The sequence below is a fragment of the Hemicordylus capensis genome, chromosome 5 (assembly GCF_027244095.1).
Source record: "Hemicordylus capensis ecotype Gifberg chromosome 5, rHemCap1.1.pri, whole genome shotgun sequence".
NCBI classification, from domain to species: domain Eukaryota; kingdom Metazoa; phylum Chordata; class Lepidosauria; order Squamata; family Cordylidae; genus Hemicordylus; species Hemicordylus capensis.
The window spans coordinates 67120555-67133119 of record NC_069661.1 but is presented as its reverse complement, the minus strand read 5'-3'; the positions used below and the strand labels follow the sequence as shown (position 1 = coordinate 67133119).

The window sequence follows — 12565 nt, the reverse complement described above, 5'->3', positions numbered from 1 at the left end:
CATGGAGATGGTGGTGACCCTTAAACTATGACATTCTCTTCCCCTTCAGGTCAACTGGGGGAAATCATTTTCCACAGCTTTGGGGAAGAATAAAGACGGATGCACTGCCTAATTTGACCTTCCAGTTCTGAAGCTCTGACACACTGTGCTACCTGTCATTTTCTGAGTTTTCCTTGGTTTTGTAACCATCGACTCTCTGTTTTAAATTAATTGTTGTTTTAATCGATTATAGTATTATTTTATTTTTATTATTATAACTGCTTTGATTGGAAAGTAGTATGCAAATATTAAGCACATAAATATAAATTATTTCTCTCCCCCCCCCCCCCCGACGCCTCGGCACTATTGGCTGGCACATCAGAGCTGCTGTGAGAAACACAGCACAGCTACAGTGGCTGTTCGAAAAGTTGGCAACCTCTCGACTCCTCCCTGCGGCTCGATCCTCCGCTCTTCTTCCCAGGAGCCTGCCCCGTTGCCGCTGCCTGAGAGCCCGGCGCCTGTCCCGGCCTGCGGTCTTGACCCTGGCCGCTTCGCCCTCTTCCCCGCTTTCCGGAGGCTGGAGCGTGGGAACTAGGCAGAAGGAGCCCGAGAGGCGCGCGCGCGACCTCGCCGGCTGGGCGCAAGGGAGGGGGCAGGGCTTCCGCTGTGGCGCGGCTGCGAATGCGAACGACCGTGGCTGCGACTTCAGGCGGGGAGGCTCGCGTGGCTGGGCTCGGCAGCATCTGCGCGCGAGGCGGCGGGCGCTGCGAGGAGGGAATGGCCGGTCGAAATACGTCTTTCCTACGGGCAGGGGGGCTTGGGAGCAGCTGCAGTGGCGGCGAGGTGTCCTGCCACATGCAGGTGACCTCAGCATCATCACCCCATATCTCCGGGATGGCATTCGGGAGGACTCGCCAATTCGGTGGAATCCTCCTTCTTGCCCAAGGTGGCAGGGAACCTTGCCACTGGGGCGGTTCGTGGACGCGCCAACCCAGCAGCGGTGGGGTGGGGGTGGTAGAAAAGGGGCAGGTAACCCAGCTTGGGATGCAGCAGCGAGGATGGTGGGGGGAACAGCTTTGTTCTTCTCCCCCGCCCCCCTTCACCTGTCTCGGATGGATCATGCCCAGAGGAGGGCATTCGATTAGTGAGTGTCCCTGTGAGGAAACCACTCAGAGGGGAGGGGAGGGAGGAAATTGGGAACCCCGCGGGTTGGAACGCGCAGAGGCAGGCATTGTCATTTTGGGCAGGAAAAGGAGGGCGGGGGAGCGCAGCATCCCCTGCGAGGCGACGCAGCCCCTCCCCTCCTCCTAGAGCTGTCCAGGGTCCCCATTTGCCCCTGCCGGCTCTCTGCAACATGAACCAGCGGGAGTTCCGCGAGCAGCCTCGCGTCCTCTCCTCGAACGAGCGCGCATTTTTGTAAGCATCTCCTGACAGAGCCAGCCGCACGCACCGGCTCTAGCCGGGCACCCCGGAAGCCCCAACCCCGCCTAGACTGTAGCATTAGTCTCACTCACCACCAACGCCGCTCCCTTTGGCTTCCTTTGCTCGCAGTGGCCCCGGGGTGCGCAGCAGCTGTTTGCGGCGGCGGGGGGGGGGGGGATGCCGTTTCCCTTCCCAGCTCTGCAGCCTTTCCCCGCTAACTCATGTTCGAAACGTGCATTTGGATAGCTGGCTTCAGCCACTTCTTCTGGCCCCTCCCCGGCCACGGTGCGCGAGCGAGGAGGCGCCGTCTTTTGCGCCCAATCAGGAGGCAGGTAAAGCCGAGCTGGAGCGGCAACGGGAGGATCGGGGGAGCGAGGAAGGAGACACAAAAGAGGACAGCAGGGGAGGAAGAGGAGAGCTGCTGGACAGTGCTGCGGTGAGGGGCAAGCCACGGGGTTAGGTACAGCAATGAGCTCTGAGGAGCATCCTACGCAGGCGCGCTGGGGGGGGGGGCAAAAGGAGGGTGCTGTGGGCACTTCGCTCTCATCTCCTAATTCCAATTGCGAGTAACTACAACACAAGCAGAGATATGTTCCCGGCTGCCACACAATTCTCCCTCCATCAGTTTGATACTTTGAAGAGAGACTCCCACACCGTCCCACTCTCTCTCTTGCGTCGTTTGCCCCAATCAGAAATACGTTCTTGGCTGCCACTGCAAAACCTTCCATGCCCCAAATCCGAGATTGGTGTGTGTGCAATTGCTTTTTGAAAGTAAGGAAGGAAGGAAAAACCTGTGAGGAGTTGAACCTCAAGCTTTCCTTCTGTCTGCACACTTGCCTGCATACAAAAATGAAACACACCCATTGCCTACAACAGCATGTGTGTGGGACCTTTAAAAATAAGTCCGAACTTATAAACAGACGACATTATTACTGGACTTCTTTGAGTTTATGACTTCTTTGAGGTAAAATAACTGTTCTTAGATAATAACTACAAATTGTTAGAATTTGTTTACATATTCTCATCAGAGTTACTCCAACTATATCATATCAGTTTGTAATACATGTTCAGCTGCAGCTTTGGTTACTTTCACTTTTGTACATGGCTTGTTCAGTGCTACTAATAGCAAAAGCTGACATACAGAGCAAGGTTGCACTGCTACAGCCTAACAGAGCCCCCCAACTTACTGCACCAGTGCAGCAGGGAACAGCAACATTTCATGCTCTCCCCTTCCTCTCTGACACCCAAAAATATGTCCCCGAGGACTGTGAAACTCTCAGAGAGATATTTTCAGGTGGCACAGAGGACTTCGTGGGGAAGGAGAGAGTATCAAACATTGCTACTTCCCCACTGAAGTGGTGCAGTTAGTTCAGAAGTTCTTTTAGGCTGCTCTCTTGCTGCACTAATGCATTCTTTGCTCTGTGTCATCAGCCCAAGGATCATGTCTGATGATAATAACAGAAGATTGTGCTGTTGAGTCGGTGTCGACTCCTAGCAATCACATTCCATGTTATTTTCTTGGTAGAATACAGGAGTGGTTTACCAGTGCCTCTTCCCACACAGTATGAGATGATGCCTTCAGCACCTCCCTATATCGCTGCTGCCCAATATAGGTGACTACAAATGTATCTACTAGTCACAGTCTGGGAAGCACACCAGCAGGGATTTGAACTAACAGCCTCTTGCACGCCAGGCAAGCTGCTTCCCTGCTGCACCACCATATTAAATTGTTGTTGTTGTTGTTGTTAATAATAACATGTTTCTCACTGTTATTCCAGTGTTTATAAGAGTTCTAGTAAATGAAGCTTGAATTCTGCAAGAATAGATACATTTATTTATTTACCTTATCCAACTTAACATCAAAGCAACTCACAAAAATAACAATAAAACCATAACGATGATTAAAACAAGAACAACAGTACAATTGACAAAAATGCAATGTATTTCTTGCTGCAATGGGAGGTGTCCAATTCCTTGAATCCAAGCCTTAAGAGACAGCAAAACTCCCACACCCCAACATTACATCCCGTGTGCTGATCGGCTTGTTCTGTGATGGAAAGCTAATCTCTGCTAAGAAGTAAAGCCTACTCATTATTTCAGCTTTTATTTTATTTTATTTTATTTATTTGTTTATTGAATTTATATACCACCTAATATCGAAATCTCTAGGCAGTTTACAGAATTAAAACATAATATAAAATATAAAACATTTAAAATTCATGAAAAGATAAAATAGATAAAAACACATTAAAATTTAAAAATTTTAAGTTTAAGTTTTGACCATGAGGTGCTAAAATGTCCAATTTGTAGGCTTCTCCAGTAGCCAGTTTATCTTGAGCAAGGTATATGTACACACTTTCAGCTTTCTGAGTGACCTGAAGCTACCTGACCATTGGAGGCACATGTTGCTTCTTGTTTCTACCTGAAGGCTGACAAATATCTTCCTTTCAGACCTTAAAAAAACACACCAAACAATTTATCAGCATGCATTGAGTTATGCATTTTCCAAATATCAGCTTTCTGGGTGATATTTCTTGGTGAGCACATACTTTAACTACCTGGGAGTATACTGTATGTCTTGCTCCCTTTACCAGAGGGGGGTGGGAACTTGTTTCGAGAGACAAGTGTACAAATTAGAGACGGGGTGAACTTCTGAAGTAGAGAGGTGCTTAACTAAGGGAACACTCCTACTCAAATGCCAGCGAACAGGGGCATAGCAAGGTTGGAGTGGGCCCAGAGATTTTAAAATATCCCCCCCCTCACTGAAGCTCAGCTCATGAAGTAAAGAAATCTTAAATTATTTTTTAAAAGGTTTTGTAAATTGTGGACGATGCAAGTCATTTAATGGTACTAGAGAAAGACATGCTGTTCTGGTAGCTACAGGTCTTAACACTCACATCAATTTTGGAGGATGAATACAACTGAAGGAAGCCCACGCAGGTGTGCGGCTGGGGGAGTCAGTCATGTGACTTGCCTCTGGGGGGCCCCCAAGGCAGTGGGCCCCCAGACAACTGTCTCCCCTTGCCCTATTATAGCTATGCCCCTGCCAGCTAGTTCAACTGAGGCAGGCACAGACCATTTCAAGTAACTTCTTCCTGATTCTGCTTGCAACCCTATTCAAAATTCCCCCTTTCTTAAAGCAGCTCCTGCTTTTTTGGGAGGGAGGGGCTGGAAAATGGCAGCAGCCGTGACAGAGCATCCTTTCCTGGGGAGGATTCTGAGTCAAGTCCCAGAAACTCTGGTAGAAAAAAATGTCTTGCATATGCATCATGGGAGCTCCCCACCCCTTCCTTCAGCCTCCTCTCATTTCCCCAAGTAAGTTTTGCTTTTGTTTTTGTTTTGGAGAGGGAAATGAAATGATAACAGGCACTCCTACAGATACTACTACTACAAATATTTATATAGTGCTTTTCAACAAACGTTCTCAAAGCTGTTTACACAGAAAAATATGTAATAAATAAGATGATGGATCCCTGTCTCAAAATGGATCACACAGCTTTTTTTTCCATCCAGGTATCCTGAGGCTCAGCTCTGCCCACTCCCATCTATAGAATCTAGCCCACTCCCACTTCACATCTATAGAAGTACCCACTGCTGTCTCTTCTCCCTTTCCCAAGGTGTTTTTAAAAAAATAAAAAATAACTTTGGAGGGAGAGGAAAGAGAGGTGTCCAGTCAAATACTTGAAAAGCCCTAAGCACTTCCGAGGTGAGCAGCACTCTGCTTACCCATCTCTAATACTAATGTCCCATTTCCAGATTTTTCTTTTAGGACCCATTGGGAAGTATTTTGACCATGTTGATGCTTCCAGAAGTGAGTCAGCCAGTGAGCCAATGAATCAGGGAGTCTCAGATCACTGATCTAAAGGAGCATGAATCTGGCTCAGTATTTTTGTTTTCACAAACAATGTTTGACCTTTCACCAGATTTGGTTTATTAGCAAACTGGTCCACTTTCACATTTCTTAGCACAGTAGTTAATGAACTCAACAAATCCTTGCAGCACAAAGGTCTTCAACATTTAAAAAGAATGCTGTGAAGCAATGCCATAAAAACATTATTAACACGGTAAGAATGTAAGGTTGTCTAATTGGTGTAATCCTTTTTTAGTTCAAAGACTATACTTTTAATATCGATAAATAATGTGCAGTGTGGTCATTTTCAGTTGAACATAAACATGTTTCATTCCCATTGATTTTACAGGAGAGTTTAAAATGTGTTAAAGCTTCTCTCCTAAAATGTGTTAAAGCATCTCCCCATTCACTGAGTCCTCTCCTTCCTTGTAAAATTGCCATGTTAGGGGCTTGATTATGGGCAAGGAGTGCTTTGACAGGGCCAAGCGTTTCATGTCAAATGGAAGCCCACCTCTGCCTCATCCGGCAGTTAATTCTTCCCCAAGCACCTGGAATGCAGACTACTCCCAAGAGAGGCACAAACGGAGCTGCTCATGAGGGGCTAGCAAAGAACAAGCTCCTGGTTGCTCCTAGGTGAGATGCAAGCAGGCTCCACCTGACATGAATTTTCAGATGATGTGATGTGAATATATCTCACATTTCCTTAGAGATGCCCAAGGCAACTCACAACAACAGCATTGGCTGATATCCAGACTAATACAGTGCTCATACTGCTAATATGGTGCTGGTGTTGCAGGGAAGAGTGATTTTCAACAATCTCTTCTTCACTGAAGCCCCTGTGGCTGTCAGTATGTCCTTAGGCTTCAGTGCCCTCATGGACATATTTCTGGAAGGCACAGAGAGCAAAGAGTGAAGAGGAGATCAACAAAAATTGTCTGTCCATTCTCACTCAGCACCTGCACAGCATTATCAGCATGAATGTTGCTTTAGTCTGGATGTCAGCCATTATATAGTTTTTTTTAAAAACAATGTAAAAGAATCGTGTTTAAAAAAAAACAAAACAAAACCCAAGGACAGACAATGCAGTTTAAATTGATATATAATACTGCTAGCAGAGACAGACAGACAGTGTTTATTGAAAGAAAGTGCTCTTAATGTGGGGAATGAAAAACCAGCAAGAAGGGGTGAGGCAAGCCTCCACAGGTGAGTAGGGCATTCCACAGTCAAGGTGTGGCTACCCAGAAGGTCTTCCCATGCTTATATAAGCAATTAAACTAGAGGTCTCTATGAGCTGCTCTGTATCCTGTTCTCTCACAACCCACAAAAGGATTGTGGTCAGTTTGGACGATATTAAAATAAAGATAATACATAAATTCTTTCTGCATCACTTAGCACAAGGAAATCCAGACTAAACAGAGACCTGGATGCTACCAGAAAATCTCACTTTCTATACAGAGACAGGCTGTTGTCAGGGGTTGCCATCATGGGCCCACTGTGGATCCCTGAGACTGCCTCTCTGCCTTTGTGTTGTGGTGGCAGAGTGATTTTCTCAGGGTTCACCCAGAAAAGAAGAGAATCCATGGGAGATCATTTGCAGAGGGTCCCCTGAACCCTGGAGTCAAACCTGTTAGGGGCTGGGGCCAGACTTCAATGGTAGAGCATCTGCTTCACATGCTGAAAGTCCCAGATCTTCAGGTAGGGCTGAGAAAAATTCCTGCCTGAAGTCCTGGATAGCCACGGCCGGTCAGAGTAGAAAAGACCGAGCTCAATGAACCAGTAGACAGTAGCTTCCTGTGTTCCTCTTTATAGATAATACTTAAATTTTTAAGATGAAAGCATCAATGTGTGACGGTGTAAAAAAAGAAAAGCCACTACTTTACAGTTACAGGCTATCCTCAAACTTTAACTTGCAAGTTATTTGGCTTATTCCTTATTCTGAGAAAAATTGTGTACGTGGGCTAAAAATATCAGGAGAAAGAGATTCGTTTTATAAAATACTTCCCAAGTGGTTTTGCTTTCATTTGAGGGTTTTGCCTTAGGCCTCAATTTCAAGCCTGCTTACTTGTCAACAAGTAATAAGAACAATTATTCTAATGCATGACTTAATTCCAAGTAAAAATAATTTGAAATTGGCGTATCAGTGGTACAAATGAAGACTTCAACTCAGCAAGTGTTATTGTTAGCAGCAGCTTCAGCCAGAGTAATTAAATACTGCTCTCACATTAGAATCTTTCTTGCACACAATGATTTTTTGCTGACCCCTTTCCCCCCCTGCTGTTTCCAATACCTCCCAAAAATATTCTCCTGAGGGCCTGGGGGGCCTTCCGAAACATACATTGTGGGCAGCATAGGGGAGGGGAAAATCAGCAAAAAGAATTGTGTCTAAGAAATGTTCTATTGAGGAGCCTTCAATTGTTTGAATGCTTCCCATTGATCTATATATTTATTTCTCCTAGGCGTACCTGTTGCTAATCCCATGTGTGGCAGCTCCTGCAAGAGTTCACGAGCAGCTGCCGATTAGCAATGGGGATGGGGGACAAAATAGGGATGCCGGCCGGTGGCGGCGGGCTGCCCAGCTGGTGGGAACAGGCAACTGTAGGCTGCAGTGGTGGGCCGGCCAGCGGGAGCAGGCAGCGGGCTGGCCCAGTCGATGGGAGCAGGCGGCAGTGGGCTGCCTGGCTGGCGGGAGCAGCAGGCTACGGCGGTGGGCTGGACTGGCCAGCAGGAGCAGACAGCAGTGGGCTGGGCTGGGCTGGCCCGGCCAGTGGGAGAAGGTGGTGGTGGGCCGAGCTGGCCAGCAGGAGCAGGCGGTGGGCCAGCCCAGCCACTGGGAATTGACAGGCTGGTGGGCAGACAGGAGGAGGTGGCGGGCCAATTTCTGGCCCAGCAGCCAGAAAGTGCCGGGAGCGGGGGAGAAAGTGCTGGGTGTGGCACTTTCTGGCTAACCGGGGGGGGGGGGCAGAGAAGTGGGCTGGGCAGGCAGTGGAGGCGCAGATGCTCTGTGCCCAGCCCAGCTAGTCTATATATTTAATTCTCTTACAGCCAACTGAGGAGAGAACTATGTGGGGATGTGTGGGGATGTCTGGCAAGCCTTGCCCCCGCTGCAGCCATGACCAATGAAAAGGCGGGGGCAGAGCTGCTGCTCAGCGCCAGGACAGATAACGGGCTTAGGAGATGACACAGCAGCGGCACAGCCACCCAAAAATGGAGGCCTGGCAGGGAGGGAGGGAGGGAGCCAGGTAGTGGGCAAAGCCCCGCCGCCCGGAGGAGGCCACTGGCCGGCTTAGGAGGAGGCGTGGCAGTGGCGGGGGAAGAAGCGGCCTGGCAGGGAGGGGGGAGAAGTGGCCTGGTGAGGATGGGGGAGAAGCCCCACCGGCCTCAGGAGGGAGGAGGTGGGAAGAGGCAGCGGCGGGTCCAGGTTGAATAGGCGGCTGTTGCCAGGTTGGCCAGTGGGCCAAGGAAAAGCGGTTGCTGCCGGGCTGGCCAACGGGCTGCAGGGAGAGCGGGCGCTGGCAGGCCGAGGAGGAGGACTGAGTTGTGGGGCAGGGGGAGCGGCCACCGGTGGGCCAAAGGAAAGCGGCCGCCGGCGGACCAAGGATGAGGGCTGAGTTGTGGGGGAGGAGAGAGAGAGAGAGGGTTGGGGGGTGAGAGCGAGTGAGAGGGATGTGGGGGGGAGAGCGAGAGGGCAGTGGGGGCAGAGGGTAAGCAAGTGGGTTGTGTGGGGCAGAGCTCAAGGGAGAGGGTTGTTGGGGGGCAGAGCATGAGCGAGAGGCTTATGGCAGAGTCGAGGGGGGAGACAGAGAGAGCAAGTTGTTGGGGGGTGAGTTGTGGGAGGAGGGGAGATGCTCAGTGTACTACTACACAGATGCTCTGTGCAGGTTCAGCTAGTGTGTGTGTGTGTGTGTGTGTGTATGTATGTATGTATATATATATATATATATATATACACACACTAAGGTTGTACATAGTAAGCCCTGCCCACACAGTGCTTTAAGCACCGTGGTGATTGGGCAGTGGGGATTCCTTATGCAGATAGGGAAGAGGAGTGGGTAGGGGGTGAGTGAGTGAGTGAGTGAGTGGTGGGGAGGGGGCCAGTGAGTAAGTGAGCGAGCAAGCAGCAGGAAGGGGGAAAGCAAGTGAGTGGTGGGGAGGGGGCAAGAAAGCAAGCAGCGGGGAGGGGCCTAGCGAGTGGTGGGCAGTGGGTGGCTGACACTGAGCAATAGAGCGGAGTTTGTGGCGGGGGCAATGAGAACAACAAAGTCCTAGTACACAGATGATCTGTGCAGGTTCAGCTAGTTGATATTATTACATGCAAAAATATGAAAGATAAGACATGATTACTGAAAATACAAAAATACAGAGTACAAGGAGTATGATATTGCTAGAGAGTGGTAAATAAAAATGTTTCAAGATAATTAGAGCTGAAAAATGCTAGTGCCTTGAAATGTAATATTCTTATACATCTGAAACCATTTATGTGTAATGGAGTTGTTCACACACATTTTTTTACAACACAACTCCACACTACATACTCTCCTGGCTCCCGAATGTTAAAGTAAATAATTTTTTGTTTCTGCATTTTTAGGCTGATGCTTGGAGCTTTATTTTACTCTGGATTGTAGCATGTTATATTTTGTAACTTTATAGGGCATTCTGATTTGGCAAAACTCCTATGTGAAGAAAAAAAACACATGTTAAAATATTCTTGAAGCTGATCATGAAATGTCTCATTTTTTATAAACATCTGGATCCACTCTTCATTTTATGGGAAAATCCTTTCTGTGTGTATTCTGTTACAAAGATCATCCAGTGTCAAAAGAACACAATTGAACACAGATGAAATCCTTCTCACTCAGAGGCTCAGTAATTAATTGGACTAACATTTGACTGGCTACAGTTTTGTAATGACTCTGATATATACAGATGAGATGTCTTAAGTGGTAATAAATGCCAGATATTTCACATCATTATTTTAAGTATTGCATCACATATTATTTAGATTTAAATATGGACTAGATATGCTGTTCTTTTAAACTTTTAACTCATTTACTTCAGCACAACAACTCAATGTTACTTGTTGCTTCTGTATATACCCTGTACTTCATTAAATTATCGTTCTTATCTTATCTCATCTTAACTTCACAACAATTTTGTGAGAAAGATGAGGCTGATACTGACCTGTACAATCAGCTTCATGTCTGAGCAGTAAATTGAATCCACCCTAATCCTGAGAAGATTTACTGGGCAGGAAATTTTATGAAAATCAGTGTGTGTTGGTCACTGAAGTTCAAGCCCAGCACTATTCACATAGTAAATAATACAGAAAATAAAATCTAACTCTAAATAATGAATTAGTTGCCCTAGACCAGATGTCCTTCCAGTATACTGCATCATTGCAAAAAGTGGATAATTTTAATTCTACAACTAAAACAGGTTTTTTTTTTGGCGGGGGGAGGGTTGTTTGTTTTAATGGCTGTATAGAGCAAATTCTAGCAATCACTAGAATTATATACCTCTGCTGTCTTCACATGTTTAGATAAGAAAACAGTGGCTGTGTAAATATACACACATCCAACAGTTCTTATGAAAACTGCATTTCATTCAGTGGTGGAAATCACATTGGACTGACTAGCACTACAAACAAAGTAGGTTATGTAGCTATACAGATGCTCAAAGTTGTGCAATCTTTTACAGCCTCACTGTACTTGTACAAGTGTTGTGCTTGCACAACAAGGATTGCAGAACAGAATGTATGTCTACTTCTACCACAGGTTGCACATCTCAGTGTTCAGGCATACCCTGTTGCACCAATACAACACTCGTTTGGACCACAAGATCCCAACTTATCAGAACTACCTAACACAACATCCTTGCACAGGCGCAACAGGTTTGTGGAAGCACAATGTTAGTCTGGAAACCAGCCATTAAGTATTGTGCTGGATAAAGGTACACAGAATTATTAGCACAAAGGTTTCCTTCTACTTGGATATAATAGCTGACAATGCACAGCATTACAGTGGTGCTGTGCACTGTGATGGCGTTGCTGCAGACTCGTAAGGCAGTCTTGACACCGTAGAGAACAAGTGGTTGTGCAAGCAGTGCCAGTTTGCACAACTGCTCATTCTCTACAGCAGGAGTTCCCAATCCTTTTTAACAAGTGTACTCTTTTTGTCACAAACCTTCAGTTCCGGTACCCTATAGAGATTGTGTAAACATGTCCGTGCATATTTACATATTACCGTTATGAAACTATCTACCCCAGTCACTGACTTATATCTAAACTAAATATTCATGAGTACTCTCATTGGAATTAAGGGGGCAAGTTTACTTATCCTATTAATTTCAATGGGAATTTTCAGTACTAATTTTCTGAAGCCTCAGTCAGATTATGCTACCTAACCAATCAGGAGCAGAGGAAGGGGTCTTTACCCTCCCAGCCAATCAGAAGCAGAGGAAGGGGGTCTTCACCCTCCTCCTTTCCCTTCTGCAGTGGACACATTGTTACCAAAACTGCCCTGGAAAGATTGGCTGGGGCACTCCAGCTACGTTTTTGACTAAAGCGCAGAAATTTATTTATTTGTTTGTTTGTTTATTTATTTATTTATTTATTACATTTATGAACCGCTCTGGGCGGTGTATAATAAAGAAATTAGTTCAGGTAGGGGAGCAGTTCGGCTCCACTATCAATTTAGCAGTTCTGGTGTATTTGAAAAGATGAGGAGAGGCAGGTACAGTTTCAGGGGCATAGCAAGGGGAAAGTGGGCCTGTGTTCACCCCTCTTCCTGGAGGCCCCTCATAGTGAGGAAGATAATGAAGAAAATAGGGGTGGAGCTGGGGGGCCCTCAGGAGCAGGGGCCCCAGGTTCTTTAAACCCATCCACTCAATTATAGCTACAACCTTGTACAGTTTAAAAGCTTTATTGAGCTTACAGAAGGCCAAAAGAGAGGTTAGTCAGGCAATTCAATAATTTAGTTAAGGTTCTAATTGAGAGTCTTGGTTAGAGGTTTGCAATAATTTGGCAAAGATTCTAAATAAGAGCCTACTTACAGGTTTGCACTATAAAGTGCCTGCAGAGAGGGGAAGGAAGGAGTGAGGAAGGATAAGAAAGCTTGGGGAGAGGTTAGGAGTTAGTATTACCAGTCCTTCCTAGGTTGGTCGGTTGCATGATGGCCAGGCAAATGTGCCTTCTTGTGAGTAAGCATAGGGTAGAAGCAGGGATAAAGAGTGAGGAGGCAGAAGCCACAGCTCGCTTATGAGAATCTGTAGAGGGGCCAAGCCGAATCCAAAGAGAATCCAATGGAATCTGAGGCCATA

General features: G+C 46.7%; 1 protein-coding gene and 1 long non-coding RNA gene across 3 annotated transcripts in view; one reads left to right on the top strand and one right to left on the bottom strand.

Moving 5' to 3' along the window:
• The window catches only part of GUCY1A1 (guanylate cyclase 1 soluble subunit alpha 1), a 53964-nt gene extending 52325 nt beyond the window's left edge, over positions 1–1639 (bottom strand). The window contains exon 1 of one of the 2 annotated variants that reach the window (XM_053256763.1): positions 1494–1639. The gene's annotated coding sequence lies outside the window, so the exon portion shown is untranslated. The remainder of the gene's footprint in view (positions 1–1493) is intronic. The other variant, XM_053256764.1, reaches the window with a different exon arrangement.
• A 94-nt stretch (positions 1640–1733) lies between these two features.
• Positions 1734–12565, top strand: part of LOC128327685 (uncharacterized) — a 28754-nt gene continuing 17922 nt past the window's right edge. The window contains exon 1 of the long non-coding RNA XR_008308740.1: positions 1734–1837. This is a non-coding gene — a long non-coding RNA (uncharacterized LOC128327685). The remainder of the gene's footprint in view (positions 1838–12565) is intronic.